Here is a 21,995-nt window from a genome sequence, read left to right as displayed (position 1 = left end):
TTCTTTGACTTCAGAGGTTGAAGAGAAAGTTCCTAGGTTTAGCTTGTTGCCTGTTTTATACTCATTGTCAATGGGTGTCACTTTGTGTGTGACCAATCATCATGATCCTCTGTTACCTTGTTGATTCAAGGTTATTCAATGAGTGGTGCGGGTTTGATATATAAATATTTAGATTTCAAATCTGCCAATATTGTTTTGTTCCTAACACTGTATGCAAATTTTTAAAATTGATGTTAATGACAAAGACCATGGCTCTCATACTCTCCATATAGCTCTCGTGGAGACTGATGACACTCCTCAGATAATCTGTGTGAGAAGTTGCACATCATTATTATTGAGGATAGTCTGCAGATTCACCCCTTCTGCAGCTCGATTTATAGAGGAAGACTCAGAAATCCCTTAAAGTTTTCTCCACCAGGATATTTTAAATGAATACTATGTAATTATGTTCTTTTTTGTGAGTCATGAGATAGATGATGAAAGCTTGTGGTAAGTGAAGTGAGGAGAGAGAGGCTTGATTAAGATCTAAGGTTCATGTACACTTCAAGGTGATGAGAGTGCATATTCATGGTCAGGAGAGATGATATTGGTTAAAGTAACAGAAAGGGGAAAGTCAACAGATGTTAATTTTGAGGATCTCCAAAAGCCATTTTGGAAACTTGTAAGCTTAAATTGAAACTCAGAGGATTAAAGGCATACACTGACCTGACGAGAAGATTGGCTAAGTGACAGGGAACAAAGAGTACCTAGTTATTCAAAATAGCAGGATGTTGGGGGCAATAATTATTTAGCATATTTCAATGTGACTTGAATTTAAAACACATCAGATTTTGCAATGTAGATGGCAGCATTAAAATACAAGGAGCTATTAATGCGTACAATAGTTCCTTGTAATTTAATGATGCCATCTACATTGTGAATGGGCAAAAACTGGGGCACATGGAGTCCAATGTAGATAAATGTTAGATCATCCACTTCAGACTCACCAGAAAGGAGAGAGCAGAATATTTTCTAAATTGTGAGAAACTGGAAACAGTGATGGTCCGAAGAGCTCTGTGAACATCACTCCTTAAAGCATCTTGTACAGGTACTGAATAAAATCAAAGAGCTCATAGAATGCTCGCCATTATACCTAGAGGAATGGGATATAGTGAAGTAGTATTATGCTAGTCATTACAAACTCTAGTTAGACTTTACCTTGAATACTGTGAGGAGTGCCTGAAACATGTTGGTCTTCCAGTACAAGGAATTGTCCACAACCAAATGTTGCTGACTGGAACACTCCAAGGAGCAAGAGCATATGGTGAGGGATGCTAAAGCTTACTGCAGCCACTGCAAAAGCTCTTTGGGGAAAGACCACAGATGTTATACTGATGGATTATCTAATGATGAAACAAGAGATATGAATGTAAAAGAGGAGGAGAAATTGTGTTTTTGATTAGTGAGAACATCATGGCAGCATTGAGGGAGAATATTCTTGGGGGATTGTCCAGTGAGGCTATATGTGTGGAACTTAGAAATAAGAAGGGGATGATCACTTTGATGGGGTTGTACTATAGGCCCCCCTAATAGTCAGCACCAATTAGAGGAGCAAATATATCAGGAGATTGTAAATTGCTGTTAGAATAATAGGGTGTAAAAGTAGGTGATTTCAACTTCCCTCATATTAACTGGGACTGCCATAGTGCCAAGGGCTTGGATGGAGCAGGATTTGTTAAATATGTCCAGCAAAGTTTTCACGAGTAATATGTAGATGGTCCTACCATAGAGGGAGCAACACTGGACCTCCTATTGGGAAATGAGGCAGGGCAAGTGAATGAAGTGTCAATGGGAGAGCACTTTGGGACCAGTGACCATAATTCTTTGAGCTATAAAATAATTAAGGAAGCAGATAGGACTGGTTCACAAATTCAAGTCCTAAATCGGGGCAAAGCTAATTTAGGAGGCATTAGATAGGAACTTGCAGGTACAGGGAGGCTTTTAAAAGTGAGATAGGGGAATTCAGTGACTGCATATCTCTGTTAGAGTGAAGGGCAGGGTTGGCAGGATTGGGGAACCCTGGTTGACAAGGGACATTGAGACTCTGGTCGGGAAAAAGAAGGAGGCATATGTCAGGCATAGGCAGCTGGGATCAAGCAAATATAAGGGGTGTAGGAGGGCAAAAAAAAAGACAATATCGCTTTAGCAGTTAAGGTCCACTTTAGGATCAATGTGTTAAGAACATAAGAAATAGGAGCAGGAGTAGGCCACCTGGCTCATTGAGCCTGCTCCGCCATTCAATAAGATCATGGCTGATCTGGTTGTGGACTGAGCTCCACCTGCCTGCCTTTTCCCCATAACCCTTCATTCCCCTACAATGCAAAAATCTAACTGTGTCTTAAATATATTTAATGAGGTAGCCTCTACTGCTTCCCTGGACAGAGAATTCCACAGATTCACTACTCTCTGGGAAAAGCAGCTTCTCCTCATTTCTGTCCTAAATCTATTTCCCGGAATCTTGAGGCTATGTCCCCTAGTTCTAGTCTCACCTACAAGTGGAAACAACTTTCCTGTCTCTACCTTATCTATCCCTTTCATAATTTTATATGCTTCTACAAGATCCCCTCTCGTTCTTCTGAATTCCAGCGATTATAGTCCCAGGTGACTCAATCTCTCTTCATAGGCTAACCCCCTCATCTCTGGAATCAACCTGGTGAACCTCCTCTGCACCTCCTCCAAAACCAGTATATCTTTCCTCAAGTAAGGAGACCAGAACTGCACGCAGAACTCCAGGTGCGGCCTCACCAGTACCCTGTACAGTTGCAGCATAACCTCCTTGCTCTTAAAAGTTCATCTATGTGTGGAACTACAGGAGATGGACGAGATCTTTAAATGAATATTTCACATCTGCATTTACCTTGGAGAAGGTCATGGAAACTAAGGACATGGGAAATGAATCGTGATATCTTGGAGCATATCTGCAGTACAAAAGAGGAGGTGCTGGTGATCTTAAAGCGCATTAAGGTGGATAAATCCCCAAGGTCTGACTAAGTGTATCCTTGGACATTGTGGGAAGCTAGGGAAGAAATTACAGGGACCCTGACAGAGATAGTTGTATCATCTTTAGTCATGGGCGTGGCACCAGAAAACTGGAGGGTGCCTAACATTGTATCTTTATATAAGAAGGGCTGCGAGAATAAGCTAGGGAACTGCAGGCCAGTGAGGCTAACATCAGTGGTGGGAAAGTTACTGGAGTGGATTCTGAGGGGCTGGATCTACCAGCATTTGGAAAGGTAGGGAATGATTAGGCTTTGTGTGTGGAAAATTGTGTCTCAGAAATTGGACTGAGTTTTTTGAAGAGGTGACCAACAGGATTGACAAGGGCAGGGTGGTGGATGTTGTCTACAGTGAGTTTACCATAGAACCATACAGCACAAAACAGGCCCTTCGGCCCACCATGTTGTGCCGTCCATCAAACCACCCTCACACTATTTAACCCTTTCCTCCCACATATTCCTCCATCTCACATTCCTCCATATGCCTATCCAACAAACTCTTGAACCTGTCCAATGTGTCTGCCTCCACCACCACCCCAGGCAGTGCATTCCATGCACCAACCACTCTCTGGGTGAAAAACCTCCCCCTGACGTCTCCCCTGAACCTCCCACCCATAACCTTAAAGCCATGCCCTCTCGTCTTGAGCATTGGTGCCCTGGGAAGGAGGCGCTGACTGTCTACTCTATCTATTCCTCTCAATATTTTATATACCTCTATCATGTCTCCTCTCATCCTCCTCCTTTCCAGTGAATAAAGCCCTAGCACCTTAAGCCTGTGCTCATATTCCATACGCTCTAATCCAGGCAGCATCCTGGTAAATCTCCTCTGCACCCTCTGAAACACCTCCACATCCTTCCTACAATGCGGTGACCAAAACTGAACACAGTACTCTAAGTGTGGTCTAACTAGAGTTTTGTAAAGCTGCATCATCACTTCGCGGCTCTTAAACTCAATCCCACGATTTATGAAAGCTAACATCCCATAGGCCTTTTTAACTGCTCTATCCACCTGTGAGGCAACTTTCAGTGAACTGTGAATATGAACACCCAGATCCCTCTGCTCCTCTACACTGCCAAGTACCTTGCCATTTACCCTGTACTCTGCCCTGAAGTTTGTCCTTCCAAAGTGTACCACCTCACACTTCTCCGGATTGAACTCCATCTGCCACTTGTCAGCCCAGCTCTGCATCCTATCAATATCCCTCTGTAAGTTCCGACAGCCCTCCACACTATCCACAACACCACCGATCTTAGTGTCGTCCTCAAACTTACTAACCAAGCCTTCCAACCCCTCATCTAAGTCATCTATAAATATCACAAAAAGTAGAGGTCCCAGAACCGATCCCTGATGGGACACCATGTCAGTATGGGAATGGGATGTGGAATTGGTGTGGGTGGCCACCGGGAGATCCTGGATGTTGTGACGGATGGAACGAAGGTGCTCGATGAAGTGGTCACCCAATCTGCTATATCTATGTCTGGGTCCCCTCAGCTATAGCTTGGATCCCTGTGAATTCTCATACCCATCCCTTTGTGAGTAGAATTAAAAGAAAAGTTGTTTAATGTAAGAACAACAGCGTGATGGTGGAGGGGGTCTATTTTGGCCTTGTTCAAATAAAAACTAAAGGACCCTCAGGCCATCCTGGTATGGGATGGAGGTGTTTAGGGACTGGACACACATGGTGAAGGTAAGCTGGCTGAGACAAGGAACCCGGAGACTGTCAGCGTGGCGGAGGGCATCAGAGGTGTTCACAGATGTAAATGGGAAGGACTGATAAGGCGAGAAAGAACAGAATCTAAGTAGAAGGAAGTAAGTTCTTTGGGAGAAGGACAGGCAGAAACGATGAGTCCACCAGGGTAGATCCTTGGAAGCAAGCAGTGTAGAGTGGGGAGGGGGGGGGGAGTGTTGAAAAGCTGGAGCCTACCTCCATCATCTTCCCAGACCCTTGTAGGTGTGGCTGGTTGGCTATCCCACACCCTTCTGTCTCTGCCTGAGTTGTTCTGGAGGCAAATAAAACACTGCCGACAGAATTTCTCTGCATCTTTGCACATCCCTGTCTCCCACCAACTCTGCTAGAGGGAAGACTCTTATTGCATTTCCTCCTGATGCAATTTTAGCAACATTTATGGCTGCTGCTGTTCCTGCTTCCCCCGTCCACTCATCTTCCAGCTGCCCTCGTAAATCCACCTCCTATCTGCCATCTCTGTTGCCTATGCACTTCTACATACCTCCTTCTCCTGAGCCTCAATATCTTTATACAATGCAACTAAGTTGGGTCAGTTGGTGCTCTAGCGACCTCTAGAGGATCTTGCTCTTAGAGTCATACAACAGGGAAACAGGTCCCATAACTCAACTCATCCATGCCGACCATGGTGCCCACCAATCAAGTCCCATTTGCTGGGATTTGGTCCATGTCTCACTCAACCCCTCCTATCCATGCACTTATCCAAATGTCTCTTCTGCTGCCTGTTTAGCCCATAGCTCTGTCCATTCATTTCCTCATTGTTCGATACAGTCTCCCCTTTGGTCTGCCTTTAACTTAATCAGCCTTTAAAAAACTCCAGTGTTAATTTCTGTGCCAAATCTAGTGCCTACTAATTTATAAATCCTCCTCCACCAATCCTGTGCTCAAGCTGTAAGCAAATCATGCACTCCCCCAAAAGTGTACCTACTATTAGTATGCATATTCATTCATTAGTCGTTCATGTACTGAAGGGCATCTATCAAGCCAACAAGTCCTTCACCTGAGCAGATCTTCCACCCCACTAGGTGGCCACACGATGAAGCTGTCATCATGGAAAACCTCTTCCATCTCCAGTGCTCTTACACCATTATCCTCCTCATTTTCTGTTGCAACTTGACATTGGTGTGAATCCCCATCAGCTAAGACTTCTAGCAAGGTTGCATCCAGTGTCCTGTACCATGGTTACAGATCTGTTGAAACCAAGTCTGCTTCCCAGCAAGTTCTTTGATTGCCAGAGATTGACGGTCTTCAATAGTTCCACTGTTTCGAAGGAGCATGAAGCATAAGTTTCCCTACCATGACTGTGGATTCGCTGTGGCTGAATGTTTTGCCCCAATATTTTTCAAATTTCCCTGTAAGCCTACTTAGAACAAAAAAAAATTGACAAAGCCTTAATTGGTCTCAAAACTGAATCTTTTGTTACCAGTGAATGGTACATTGTCAACAGATGTTCAAGGAAAACATTCCAATCAAACAACAAGTGGTAATATATGCAAAACGTCTATGCAGTGATTGGCTGTGGTCGAAGAGAAATTATTACATCCATGCAGCAATGAGTATAAAGCCAGGCACACCAACCAAGATTTTCTCTTCTGCTTCTGCGGCTCTGCGTTGAGGAGAAAATGGCACTTTCCTTTGCTGTCCTTTTGTTGTCTCTTTCCTTGCTCCACCAACCAAGCGGTATAAGTATACAATTAAACAAACTGTTATTATTCTGCTAGAAACAAACTGAGGTATGTACTTGGAAGTTAATGCTGTCACAGAAGAAAACTTGTCAAGGACAAGTTTGGGCTGCTCAGGCTCATTTCTGTGGAATGCAAACTTATTCATTCATTATATCAATTAGCTCCAATGCTTCTTCCTAAGGTAATGGGAAATACATTTAATGCAGGGCAGTGCAGCTACCTTACAATTCCAGCAATTCGAGTTTGATCCTGAAATCTGGTGCTGTGCAGTTTGCAGGTCGTCCCTGTGACAGTGTGTGTTTTCCCAGGGTGCTTTAGTTTCCTTCCACATCCCAAAGATGTGCTGGTTAGTATGTTAATAGTCCTTCAAGTCACCCCTTATGAAGGTAGGTGGGTGGGTGCTGTGAATCACATTGGGGAAGAGTGGTAGTTGATGGGCATATGGGAAATAAGTGAGGGAATGGGATTGACAGGATTGCATGGGCTTGATGAGTTGAATGATTTGTCTATTTTGTGAAAAAATGTAATATAAACTTGTCTTCATGATAATGAAAAGTATCCAAATAGAGACAGCCATGTTGCATGGATTTGTGATCTACCTTTTTCTTGCCGGTTAGATGGCCTTACCTGGAAAAACTGCAGGGCTGATGACCAGCTTGTCACATTGAAAACCATTTCAGTTCAACCAGATCCTATTAAAATACCAGGGCAAATCTCGATCGAAGGGACTGCCGATGTGGCTAGGTCCATTTCATTTCTGAAGGTAAGCAATAATGCATTGGTTGAACATAACTAAATCATAAGCCTGTGCACTTATCTGTTCATTGCTGTCTGGTAATGGAGGAATAATTTGCATACTACAGAATTTTTTGTGTTTTCAAAACTTTTGCAACTAGAACATTTGTCCTACAATGTCTGTGCCAAACATGTTGCCACATAAACTAATTCCTTCCTCTTGCACATGATCCATATCCCTCCATTCCCTGCATGTTCATGCGCCTGTCTAAATGCCTCTCAAATACCACTATTGTATCTGTTTCTGTCACTAATCCTGGCAGCACGTTTCAGGCACCTACCACTCTCTGTGTGGAAAAAAAAAATTGCCCCTCACATCTCCCTTAAATTGTTCTCCTCTCGCCTTAAAGCTATACTCTAATATTTAATATCTCTACCCTGGGGAAAAATTCTGACTGTTTATCCAACCTATGCCTTTCATAATTTTATAAATTTCTATCAGGTCTCCCCTCAGCCTTCGATGCTCCAGAGAAAACAATCTGAGTTTGTCCAACCTCTCCTTATAGCTAATACTCTCTCATCCAGGCAGCATCCTGATAAACCTCTTATGCACCCTCTCCAAAGCCCTCACATCCTTCCTGTATTGGGGTGATAGAACTGAACATAATATTCCAAGTGCGGCCTAACTAAAGTTTTGTACAGCTGCAACATGATTTCCTGACTCATTTACTCAATGCCCTGACCAATGAAGGCAAGCAAGCATGCCATATGCCTTTTTTCAATCTTTTTATTTGTTTTCAAATTAATACAGATTAATATATAACATCAATGTTTGTACATGTAATACAAAGAGATCAGGAGAACAATCACAGCATAGACAATCATAAAGAACAATAAAATATTAAAAAAATCTGCCGATCCCACGACCTCTTAGTAAATGAATATAATATAAAAGAAAGGAAAGAAAAAGATTTATTATATATATAAAAGAAAGAAAAAAAATCCCCAAATCAATAAGAAAAATTATAAACAATATATTAAACCAAACTAAACAGAAAAATTTCAAAAAGAACAAAAAAAAAGAAAAAAAGACTGGACTGAAATTTCTCAGTAAAAACAGAGCAATATTATGTCGTCAACTCTGTTCCTTTAAATTAGAAAGTTATTGAAAGGGGATCTATATCATGCGAAAATATTGGATAAATGGATTCCAAATATCTTCAAATTTAAGCGAAGGATCAACAGTACCACTCCTAATTTTTTCCAAGTTTAAACATGATATAGTTTGAGAGAACCATTGAAATGTAATAGGGGGTAATGGATCCTTCCATTTAAGCAACATGGATCGTTTGGACATTAATGTAACAAAAGCAATCATACAGTAAGCGGGAGCAGATAAGTCATATGCCTTTTTTATCACTGTTTACTTGTGTTGCCGTTTTCAGGGAGCTATGGACGTGGACCCCAAGATCTCTCTGTACATCATTGTTAAGGGTCCTGCCATTTACTATACACCTTCCTGTTACAATAGACTTCCCAAGTGCAACGCCTCGCACATGCCCAGACTAAACTCCATCTGCCATTTCTACACCTATATCTGTAACTGATCTATATCCTGCTGTATCCTTTGACAACCTTCTTCACTGCCCTCTATTCCATCAATTTTTGTGTCATCTGCAAACTTACTAACTAACCCATCTATATTTTCGTCCAAGTCATTTATATATTATTGTAAACAACAGAGGTTCCAGCACTGATCCCTGCTGAACATCACTGGTCACAGACCTCCAGCTGGAGTAACACCCTACCACTGCTACCCTCTCCCTTCTATGGCAAGTCAATTCTAAATCCAAGCTACTAAGTCAACACGGATCCCATGCATCTTATTCTTTTGGATCAGCCTCCAATGAGGGGCCTTGTCAAATGCCTTACTAAAGTCCAGGTAGACAACATCCACTGCCCTACTTTCATGAATCACATTTGCCACCTCCACAAAACAACTCAATCAAGTTTGTAAGACATGACCTGCTCTGCACAAGGCCATGCTGACTGTCCCTAATTAGCCCATGCTTTTGCAAATGTGAATAAATCTTATTCAAAGAATCCTCTCCAATAGTTTCCCTACCACAGATGTGAGGCTCACTGTCCTATAATTCCCTAGATTATCTATATTTCCTCTCCTAAACAATGGAACAACATTGGCTATTCCCCAGTCCTCCTGGACCTTCCCTGTGGATAGAGAAGATACAAAGATCTTCGTCAATGCTGCAGCAATCTCCTCTCTTGCCTCTCTCAACAACTAGATCCCATCAGCCCCTGGGACCTATCCACTTTAATGTGCGTCAAGAGACACATCTCCACCTCCTCCTTGATCTCTAGATGTCCTAGCATTTTAGTATCACTGATCTCACTATCTTGCACTAAGGAAGTCCCAGTTAATATTGGGGAAGTTAAAGTCATCCACTGTGGAAAAAAGTTGCTTTTACATCTTTCAATAATCTGTCCATAAGCACTTGCTTCTCAAGTGTAGTCACTTGTAATTTGGGAAATGCATCTCTGAGAAATTGAGTATCTATTGTGAACAATTTTGTTGGCTATGAAGTTTGTGGGGAACAAAAGCATACAAATTGAATTTAGTCAAAAGACAATTGAAAGAACAGAGGACACAAAGTACCAGTAAAGCACGGCAATTTCTTCAGAAAAATGCAGAAAGTGGAGGATGGTTACATGTAAATTGTGTACATAATAACAATGTCAGGTACTCACAATGGTGTGAGCATGAAGCTTGATTGACAAGAACATTAACCAATCACCTCCACTCTGCCTGGTTATATCATTGTCACCATATGCGGGATCTTTAAAAAATATAGATGGTTGTTTCTAACCTAGCCTGTTACGTAGGAATGATTAGTGGTGCTAAACATATAACGTAGTGGCATCTTTGTCTTGCACTCAGTTTGCAAAATTTTGTCTGTGTTGCAACAGAATTGCAGAGTACAATATGCAGATCATGATTGGCACTACTCATCTGTCCTGTCTCAAATCACTTCAGCTAACTACTTTATTTTTCATCTCCTGTTTCCAGTTCTTCAGAATATAACATTCAGCTGTGTGGAAACAAGCTTTTATGTTTCGTTTCTTTTAAGATAAAACAAAAGTAAAGTTATAAACAAGTGATGCCTAAGTACACAGTGAACTCTATTATATTATTGGGTAATTCTGGTACTCCAAGTCCAGTTACGTCTCATGACAGTCTGTTCCTGTTCTTCCATGGTGTTAGCTTCGACACTCAAATATTCTTTCAAAATGACCCCAAGTTTTTAAAATGTTACTATATTTAGACATATTGTACAGATCTTGCAGTTACTTCAGTAACCTATGGCACTTGTCATTGTTTGCTGTTCCTAGAGTGTCTGTCAAACTTTCAGCATTCCAGCACTACATTCTTTGTCTCATGCCATTCCAAGCCCTCTGCACCCATGAATCCTATGCCAACCTGTGTCAATGGTTGGCTGGGAGAGTGGGAGTGAGACATGCTCCAAATCCTGAATTTTCTGTTATTCCAAAGAGGATTAGTTAGTTGCCTGATCTCTATGTCTCACCACCTTGCATTTGCCATTAGTACTGTAAAACCCTACGATGTAAGCCAGATCTCAATAGGCAGGCATGGTAGTGTAGCGGTTAGTGTAACGCTATTACAGTGCCAGCAACCTGGGTTCAATTCCGGCCGCTGTCTGTAAGGAATTTGTACATCCTCCCCATGTCTGCATGGGTTTCCTCCGAGTGCTCCAGTTTCCTCCCACATTCCAAAGACATACTAGTTAGGAAGTTGTGGACATGTTATGTTGGCGCCAGAAGAGTGGCAACATTTGTGGGCTGCCCCCAGAACACTACGCAAAATATGCATTTCACTATGCACAATGTACATGTGACTAACAAAGAGATATCTTATAATTCCTGTGCTCTCTCTGAAGATGAATTAAGTTGAGGCATCATGTGCCTTGACATACCAGCTGCTTCTTTGAACAGTGGAAACTAATATTAACAAAAGCCATTGAACATCACAAATTTATCTTGTGTTGGAACACTGTAACAAAATATACATTACATTGATGTTTGGCATAGAATATTTTTAAAGAAGACTCAGTGGTGTTAATATTGACCAAAGCAATATGCACAGGATACAGTGACTGGTTGTAAATCACCAACAGTGCATAGAATCACAAAGTAGTACAGCTCTGATTAATAGAATGGTCTGGGTCATTTGGGTGAGATTCAGATAACAAAATCAGGAGAGAAGTTAATCCTGTCAGAATGATCCTGTGTTGCATAGAACTCAACAATCCATTGGGAGCCAATTATTTCTTCCAATGGCTGATACTTTTAACATGATCCATCTTTTTGATGAAAAGTAGCAAGTCCACAAATTCTATTGTTTAACTCAAGGTTTTATTGCACAATGCAATATGTTAAGCGAAGTAAAAAAGATCACATTCAATTGAACTCTCCATGCATGTGCCAAATTTATAAATGGTGGCCACAGTGATGTATGGTGGCACAGTAGGCAACAATTTTTGATGTCACAGCTGCTAATGACGTAAAAATGTGTGGCTCAAATATATGAGCAGGCCTTGGTGGGAGGGTGAAGATTTATTCCAGTAAAGGGTCTGTCTTTGCCTGAAACATTCAAGAGTCCATTAATAAAGTGATACCTAAGGAAGGCCTCTCTCTGGATGAGCCAGACCACTCCATTTCTTGCCCTGTGTCCCCACCTTCAATGAAATGATGCTTCTCGGTCCATTGGAGACAGAAGGTGACTGTTTCCCTTACTCTGCTGCCATTCAAAGACAAAATGGCCCCAAATCAATCCTACAACTTGAATCAGTAGTTCCAGTATTAAATGCATCTATATAGAGGATCCAGAATTCCCGACACTTACACAGTTAACAGACTGCTATTTTTGCATATAAGAGATCTGTTCATCTTGTTCCTAAACAAAATTGGCAAGGGTACAAGGAGAAGCACAAGTGAAATGCCTGTTTTCAAGAATTCTTGGCCCAAACACTTTATTGATATTTTATGTTATTTTTGAACACATTATTTTCTCATTTGCTTTCAGTTTTCTTTACATAATGCTATTCTTTACTTGAAAGAACAATCTGATGATTAATTAATTCAGAACAACCATTTTAATTGAGCACATATATTTTTTGAGATCCTTGAGATCCTTCAACTCAAGATGCTACATGCATATATGTCTGTTACTATCAGTGCAGTGTCAGTGATGTATTGGTGGCTGCACTTTTGTCTCTACTCTGGACTCAGAAGATTGTAGGTTCATATCCCAATTCAGTGGCTTGAGCATAGATGTAGACTGACAGTCCAAAGCAGTGCTGAGGATATGCTGCAGTGTTAGTGGTGCTGGATTGCTGAGGGGATGTGAGATCAAGGCCTATCTCTTTCTTGTCTCATCAGGTGGACACAAAAGATCCCATGTTCTTATTTAGGAGAGGTGGTTGGTCCTTTCCATTGTCCTGGCCAAGATATTTATGGCAATACCAAGTAAAATTTATCTAGACATCATCACATTGGTGCTTATGGGAGGTTGCTGGACATAAGCTATCAGCTGTTTCTCTCAGTATGACATTGCCTACACTACAAAACATACTTAATCAGCCATAAAGCACTTTGAGATATTCTGACACTGTGAAATAATAATATAAGTTTATTATTTAAATGGATGATGAAGTAACCAGTGATGCTCTGTCTTTGAATTGTCTCAGGCTGAAGTGAGAGTGCACAAGAAACTTCTGTTTTGGTGGGAACTTCCCTGTGGCAACACTGAATGCACCTTTGATTTATGCCAGCCCCTTAATCTACAACCAAATTGTTCTCTCAGCAGTGTAAGTTATGTCTCTACAGTTGTGTTCACACACATATATTATGATGCATTTACAAGTAAAAAATGTTGTGAAAAAATAATGCATTTTAATTACAAAAAAATTCAAAATTCATCTCCCATCCAGAACAAAATAATGATAGAAGTGGCTTAGAATGACCCTTTAAAAATTTATTCACTGATTATGGACATCACTGATAAAGCCAGCACTTAATGCTGACTTTGAATTGTAATGAAGAGTCAATCACATTGATGGGTCTGGAGTCACAAATAAGCCAGACCAAATGGCTGTGTGATAAATTCATCTGCCTTTTTTAAAAGTAATATCACAAGGTTACCAGTCTTATGTCCAGAAAGTGAGGCTGAGGGCTGAAGCAGTAATGATAGTATACTGTAATAATAATCTAAAACAAATGGGAAGGGTGTATTAATAGGCAGAATTGGGCATTCGGCAGTACGACCAAAGCCATTGAGTCATACAGCATGGAAACAGGCCACCCTTGTGCTATCTACACTAACCCTACTTACATGCATTGCTTGTGCTTCACCCTGCCAGGTCCACACCCTCTTCATGTTTCGCCGTGTACTTCCAATCACCCTGCTCTCGGCCAACTCCTGTTGCACATTTCTTGGTTAGTTGCCCCTTTGGTCTGCCTGTCCTTGCTCCTGGTTCACCCAACACCATCTGCTGTACCATCACCCTTTCAGGTCTGCCTGAGCTCCATCCTGTTGTCTCCCTTTCAGGTCCACTTAAGCTCCACCTTGCCATCACCCATTCAGGTCCGCATGAGCTCCACCAAAGGGGAAGCAAAATTATACCATGTAATTAAGTCAGAAGAGAGCAATCTGAAGTAAAAGACAAGAGCAGGAGAATAGTTTAGGATGAGTGAGTTAAAGAAGCAATTTTATAACAAAACACAGAGTATAAGGAATATTTTGAATGAACTCCATTGGCATGGGATGACGAACAAGCTATTACTAAAGACATGGCTCCATCAGAGACAGGAATTCATCAACATAAATCAAAGCAAATGTTCACTGGTTCTTCATAGCCACTGGATATAAATCTTGGAATTCCCTGCCCAACAGAACTGTGGGACCACCTTCACTCAAACCTCAGAGGTTCAGAAAGGCAGCTCAACATCAGCCTGTCAAGAGCAATTAGGGATGGCCAATAAATGCCACCTTTCCTGGCAATGTCCACACTCCACAAAATGAATAGAAAATAATGGCAATAAAGCGTGACATTTTCCATGACTATTTCATTCCCATCCCAAGGTTTAAAGGAAATAAGTGAGAACAACTAACCAGAATAGTGAAAATTGATTTTGATTTGGGATCTACAGCCATTCTATGATTTATGAAGGGGCTGTGTTTCTGTAAGTTAAAAAGGCTAGGCAAATTGCATTCTGGGTATTTTCAAACAGTGTATTCCTGTGGACGGAGATCGGCACACTACTTATTGTAGTGTAAAATGGATTCATAAATTAAAGACATGCACTCCAAAGAACAAAGGGTATTATAATGAAAATATGTATATTGTATATTTGTAAACCATGGAATACTTCTCTTACTTTACATTGGAAAAGTATGCCACTCACTGTTATTTAAGAAGGGTGAGAGAGGGAAGCCATGGAATTATCAATTGGTAAGTTTCATGTACATACAAGGAAATTGCTAGGGTTTATAATTACTGGCAAAGTGAACAAATGTTCGGAAAATTTTCATCAGGAACAGCCAGAGATAATTTCCACAGAGCAGATGAGCCTGACTAGGTTTATTTGAAATGGCAACGATAGATAAGATTTAAGACACAAGAGACTGCAAATGCTGGAATCTGGAGCAACACACAATCTGCTGGAGGAACTCAGTGGGTCAAGCAGCGTCTGTGGGAGGAAAGGAATTGCTGACGTTTCAGATTGAAGCCCTGAATCAGGACTGCTGGATGACAGCTAACAGGAGGGTAAACTACAGGAGAGCAGCTAATGTTGTTCCCATATTCAAGAAGGGCAGTGGAGATAAACCAGGAAACTTACCTTATGTCAGTAGTAGGGACATTATTGTAAAAAACTTTTAGGGATCGGATTTATAATCATTTGAAAATGCAGGGACTGTTAAGGGGGAGTCAGCATGGCCTTACAAATCTGATTGAGTTTTTTGAGGAGGTTCCTAAGAAAATTAATGAAGGCAAGGTGGTAGACGTGGTATACATAAACTTTTACAAGGCTTTTGACAGAATCCTGCATTGTAAGCTGGTTCGGAAAGTTAGGGCACGTGTATTTTGGCCAACAGGATCCAAACTGGGCTTGGTGATAGGGGAGGCAGCGGGTAATAATGGAGAGTTGTTTTTCTGACTGGACTTCTGTAACCAGTGGTGTACCACAGGTACTGGGAGTGCCTGTATTATTGCGAAGCAAACAGTAATTAAACCAGTTCAGTCTTAAATCTTCCCTGTACAAATATGCAGTTTGATTTAGAGAAGGTAGATACATTCGTAGACAACATTGCTTTCAGTCTGTTGCAGAAATGAAAATGGGTTTGAGGAAAATTGAACTTACATTACTAAACATATAAAACATTTGTTGCAGAACCCTGTAATGTATACTTGGCTGAGACATTTCTAATATACGTTGGGAAACAACTCGCTTTCGACAAGAGACAGAGTAACGTAATACTGAGTGAAATCCAATTTGTGCAATTTAAAGACATGCTAATTAATTTTAGATTATGTAATACTAAAAAGGGAGTTATCCCTATAATCCAAGCCAATATGTATCATTCAATCATCATTGCTTAAGACATTATATTATAAATACCTTATTGTGTTACGCTATCAGCATGCTGGGTGTTATATTTGAAGAATTATGGATTAGTTACAGCACAGAAAGATCCACTCTGGCTCTCTACCAGGGCAACTCACCATTTCCACCTCTCAGCCTTCAGTCTGTAGCCTTACAAATCTTTCCTCACCATATCCAATTCCCTCTCTGGGAACTGTCTCCACCACACTGAAGGCAGTGCATCCCAGATTCCTCATGTCACTATTAATTCTCATCCTCTTTATTTTATACCTGTGACCTGTAGTTTTTGCCCCCTCCACCAACAGGAACAGCCTTCCACTATCCACTATGTCCAGCCCTTCATCAAGTTTTATACATCTATCAGACTTTCCCTCAGCTTTCTCTTCTACCAAGAAAACAGTCCCTGCCTCTCCAATCTTTCCTTGTAACTGGAGACCCTCATCCCAGGAACCATTCTCAGAAATAGCTTCTGGATCCCCTCCAATGTCTCCACATCAATCCTATAATGAGATGACCAGAATTGAACACAATAGTCCAGCCGAGACCAGATCAGTTGTTTTTAAAGGTCAGGCATGAACCGTTACTTTTATACTCTGTGTCTCTATGCCTCTATTGATAAAGCCCAGAAATGTGTATGTCTTATAAATCGCTTTCTCAGCTAACCTTGGCACTTCCAGTGACTTGTGCACCCAATTCCCTCTGCTCCTCTATCCCTTTTAGAACAGTGTCCTTTATACCGTATCCCAGACTCTGTATTGTCTCTCCCCATTCTTCCCACCAAAATGTATTACCTCACATTTCCTCACATTAAGATAAGAGGTAAGATTTTTTTATTAGTCACATGTACATCGAAACACACAGTGAAATGCATCTTTTGCATAGAGTGTTCTGGGGGCAGCCCGTAAGTATCCAGCGCCAACATAGCATGCCTACAATTTCCCAACTCGTATGTCTTTGGAATGTGGAAGGAAACCAGAGCACCCGGAGGAAACCCATGCGGTCATGGGGAGAACGTACAAATTCCTTACAGACAGTGGCCGGAATTGAACCCTGGTCACTAGCACTGTAATAGCATTATGCTAACCGCTACACTACTGTGCCTGCCCTTTAAACTTAATCGTTTAAATATCTGCTCATTCTATTGGCCTGTTTGTATCCTGCTGTAGTTCCTCACTCTCCTCCTTGTCATTCATAACATTGGCAAGTTTTGTGTCATTTTCAAATTTAGAAATTGTAGCCTTGCAGTCTTGGTCATTAATATAGATTAAAAGAGCAGTGGTCCTAACACCAATCCCTGGAGAACGCTATTGTTCACCTTCCTCCAGTCTGAACACAACCATTCACCACTTCCTTCTGTTGCCTGTTACTTGGCCAACATTGTATCCATACTACCAATGTCCCGTTTATGCCTTATGCTTCAACCTTTCTGACAAAACTGTTACATGGCACCTTGTTAAAAGTTTCCTGGAAGTCCTTGTACACTGCATCAACCACATGACTTTCATCAAGCCTATCCATTAACTCATTAAGAAGTTCTTGCAAATTGGTTAAAAGTGATTTGCCTTTAAGCAAGATTTTCTAAACCGTAACAGTGAAGACACTTGAAAAATTATGTTATTGGTTGTAAAATGTTTTGTCGCATCCTACTTGATAGAAAGTTCCACCTATCACACCCCCAAGCATTTTACATCATTCCCACTCTCCTCCTCCCTTACCTGCCTATCACCTCCCTCACCTGGATCCACCTATCAACCACCAGCTCTTGCTCCACCCCTTCCCCCCACCCTTTTATACTGGCTATCTCCCTATTTCTTTCCAGTCCTGATAAGGGGTCTCGACCCAAAATGTCAATTGTCCATTTCCCTCTACAGGTGCTGCCTGACCCATTGAGTTCCTCCATGTTTCCAGTATCTGCAGTCTCTCTCGTGTCTCCATGATAGATATTTGTTTCTTGTTTTCATCTTTCTTATGTATTCAGTGTTTAAATGAACACTTGTCTATATTAGCACTTTGTCTCGATATAAAAAGGAGGAATTGTGCTCACTCTCATCTTTTGCATTTCAGGGATGGTTGAACTTCCCACCAACGACGTTTAATATTCCACAAAAAAACCTCTCTTCCTTTTGGACCAATGGCCAATACAGAGTCACTGTTCTTCTGAAGAGTTCCAGAATAAATGTCGGCTGCTTTGAACTGTACTTCAACATTGAACATAACTAGCAATGATTTTCAGTATTTGGTGACTAGAAATTCTGAGGCCTAGGATCAAAGCTGTGGAATTCCTTCCCAGAACTGTTCTGTCCCTATATCTCCCACTGCAAGTTTTAACACTTGTTCTAAGATTTCCCTTGCTGTCAATTTTTTTCTGTTTTTGTTCCTGGAATATGCGTTTTCTTACTGTATTTTTAAAAATAATCAACTTTGGCTGACTTGATTCCTTTCAGGAGACACAGATGCTGGAATCTGGAGCAACAAAGAACCTGCTGGAGGAATTGAGTGGTTTGAGCAGCATCGGTGGGAGGAAAGGAATTTCAATGTTTTAGGTTGAAACCCTGCATCAGGATTCCTCTCACTCTGGCCCTCATAAGCCACCTTCTTTTTCTTCTTAGACAGTTCCCTGAAGTCAAGGCTGATTTGTTTCCACTTCAGTTCACTGGGTTCTGAGGTTGCTGAAGAGTCCCATGTGGGACCCACCGACAGCAATAAATGCATTAGTGGTTTGGGAGTTGCCAAGCTCCTTCTGCTGTTTTCACCAGCTCCCAAACAATTTCAAGATATCAATACCTTCCCAAATGCTCCTTTTCCATTCTAGGAGGTTAGGGGCCAGAAACTAATTAATAAGGATGTTGCCTTTCTTCAGTGAAGCTTTAAGAACACCTGACACGTTTTGATTGTCCTCCTGGTAATTTCTTGCTGTAACAGAGCTTGGAATAGAGTATCTGTTTCAGGAGTCTGGAAGGGGGCATACAAATAGTTCTGTCTGCCCATTGGAAATGGCTTGGTGTAATTAAGGCCTCGATGCCAGAAATTTTGGCCAGGAAGCAAATGCTGACATTGACATGGAGGTAATGTGAATAGGATCTCTCCAATTCTTTGAGGTGCCTACTGTAGCGAATCCTAGCCTCTGAGGGGGCACAGAAACAACTGCGTGATAGATTCTCAGGTTTCAGGTCTTTATCTTACAACACCCTGTTCCTCAGACTGTCAGAGGGGGAGGTGTGGATGGTAAGTTTAGTCATTGATGCGTGAGAGGTAGCTCATGTGATGTGGAAAGTGACTCATGCTTAATGGAGTCTAACCTTGGATCAGTTTTGCCAGAGGGTGAGGTTGTGCAGAAGCACAGTTGATGATAGACATTTATTTCATAAATGTTTAGTACAAGGCTGATCTTCTTATATGCCTTGGTGAATGAGTCATTGATGATTAGGAGGGTGGCTTCTGAGTGTGCACAAATGCAGTCATTGTCTGTACACTCTAGTTTGGTGGCTGAGATTGGAGTAATGATGCAAAAGTGGCTGAAACTGAACCCTTTCCCTTTCATTCAGTAAAGTAGCTCCAGTCTAGTGGGATGATCATTGGCGGTGAGCTGAAGTATTTCAGCAAGAAGGACTGAAAAGAGAGACGATGTGATGATTCAGCTTTACTTTTGCAGTCTGCACTGGGGTTGGACCCTCTGTTCAGAATCATAACACCATAAAAGACAAAGGAGCAGAATTAGGCCATTTGGCCCATCGAGTCTGCTCCACCATTCGATCATGGCTGATTTATTTTTCCCTCTCAAGCCCATTCTCCTGCCTTCTCCCCATAACCTTTGATGCCCTTACTAATCAAGAAACTATCAACCTCTGCTTTAAACATACCCAATGACTTGGCCTCCACAGCCGTCTGTGGCAATGAATTCCACAGATTCACCACCCTCTGGCTAAAGAAATTCCTTCTCATCTCTGTTCTAAAAGGATGTCCTTCTATTCTGAGGCTGTGCCCTCTGGTCCTAGTCTCCCACTAGTGGAACCGTCATCTCCATGTCCACTCTATCCAAGCCTTTCAATACTCGGTAGGTTTCAATGAGATCCCCCCTCATCCTTCTAAATTCCAGCAAGTACAAGCCCAGAGCCATCAAACGCTCCTCATATGTTAACCCTTTCATACCTAGGGTTGTTCTTATAAACCTCCTCTGGATCCTCTCCAACGCCAACACATCCTTCCTTAGATATGGGGCTCAAATCATGGCTTGCATGTCATTGTGCAGGAGTGTAGAAAGAGACCACTTTCTAAGGTTAGCCAAATTTGAGAATAATTTTTCTCATTTCTCTTCAGTTGACAGAGTCATATACATTTGTTTGTTCAAAATGCCACATTGAGTATATAAGTTGTATAAGTCATTGGTGAGGCTGCATTGGGAGCACTGTGTACAGTTTTGGTCACCCTGCTATAGGAAAGACATGGTTAAACTGGAAAGAGTGCAGGAAAGATTTACAAGGATGTTTCCAGGACTTGAGGGCCTGAGTTATAGGGAGCGGTTTGGCCAAGCTAGGTCTTTATTCCTTGGAACGTAGAAGAATGAGGGGCAAACTGATAGAAGTTATGAGAGGCATAGATAAGGTGGATGGTAACAATCTTCTCCCCAGGGTAGGGGAGTCCAAATCTAGGGGGCATAGATTTAGAGTGAGAGGGGAAGGATTTAAAAAGGACCTGAGGGGCAAATTTTTCATGCAGAGGGTGGTGAGTACAAGGAATGAGCTGCCAGAGGAAGTGATTGAGGCGGGTACAATAGTATCATTTAAGAAGTACTTGGAGGGGAGGGGCCTGGATAGATAATAGCCGAATGCAGGAAATTGGAACTAGCTAGGTGGACAATGTGGTTGGCCTGGACTCATTGGGCTGAAAGGCCTGTATCCATTCTATATTGCTCTATGACTCATTGACTACATGAGTGTTGATACTTGTCCTAGCAACTTTCTTAGCATGCAGTGAAAATCATGTTCATTGTACCTCTAGAGGAACGAAATCTACACTGTGGCTTGGGAAGCATCTTTTTGGCCAATTAAAAGCTTTGCCAACAACATAGATTTTAAGCGAGAGGGTTCCAGGATAAGGTGGCTTAAGTCACAGATGTCATTGGATATATAATGGATGTACAAGAGGCAGGAATTGAAGGAATACAGTGTTCATAGAGGAGATGCTAACCCCAATCCCTTGAGATGTTTGGCTGCCACTCTCTGAACCTTCCTGTCTAATTGTTCAGTCTTGTTCCTCTTCTGAAGATACTTTTCATAATTTACATCAGCTAATTTCTGGCCATCCTGCTCATTCTGCTTCCGTGATTTGGAGCCATTTTTGAGGAGGCCACGTTGAAGCATTTAATACTTTCTTTTACAGTAATGCAAGCTACTGCCTCCAGGATACTTATAGGTTTTTGAAGTGTTGTAAAGTCATTAGAATTTTCTCACAACTTAATTTTATCTCCAAGTTGTATTCACTTCTTGTGATTTAATTCATTGTTTATTACTGGCTGCAATAATCACAACAGGGACAAAGGTATTTAATTTGTAATGTTTTCACCACTGTCTCCTTGTGTGTTGAAGAGTCGTACTATGCTTTGTCTAGGACTTGGGTGCATATGCTGAAATGCTTAAGGACTGATGTTAGGATGGCTTGAATAAAGATTACTTTTTAACAAAGGAAGACTTTTTCTCAGACTTTCCTTATAAACAATTGGAGAGTGGGTTACAGCTCACAAGGATACGAGAGCCCTGCTTTGAATGCAGATACTATTGGATGATGAACCAGTGTTGTCCAAGATGACTCCCTCCATAAAATGTTGGTGGTATGAAGAGTAGATGTGGAAAGTAACAAATGTCAGAGCTAAGAGCAAGATCAGACAAGCAACTTACCAGGAAATCTCCAAGTTTTGATGCAAAACTATTATAATTTAAGACAGTTCATGGGATTATGTAGAATTGCTCACAAACTCATGATTATCCAACTTTGGGTCTGCATGTGAACACCCACACCTTAGGTCTTTCAGGGCATCATCTCCAATTGGTCCAAACAGTAGGGAAGTGGGACTGAGCATGGACCAATTGGAACCAGTG

The 21,995-nt window shown here is 41.4% G+C and overlaps 1 long non-coding RNA gene across 1 annotated transcript; it reads left to right on the top strand.

Annotated features, from left to right (window-relative positions):
• The first annotated feature begins 6,361 nt into the window (after positions 1–6,361).
• LOC127570063 (uncharacterized) lies at positions 6,362–21,585 on the top strand. The gene is made up of 4 exons (XR_007956293.1): positions 6,362–6,460; positions 7,083–7,228; positions 12,984–13,103; positions 17,965–21,585. It is a non-coding gene; the product is annotated as an uncharacterized LOC127570063 (long non-coding RNA).
• The last annotated feature ends 410 nt before the right edge of the window (positions 21,586–21,995 follow it).

Source organism: Pristis pectinata, chromosome 4 (genome assembly GCF_009764475.1).
Source record: "Pristis pectinata isolate sPriPec2 chromosome 4, sPriPec2.1.pri, whole genome shotgun sequence".
Classification (NCBI taxonomy): Eukaryota; Metazoa; Chordata; class Chondrichthyes; order Rhinopristiformes; family Pristidae; genus Pristis; species Pristis pectinata.
Note: the sequence above shows the minus strand (reverse complement) of the source record. Positions and strands in the feature narration are given on the sequence as shown.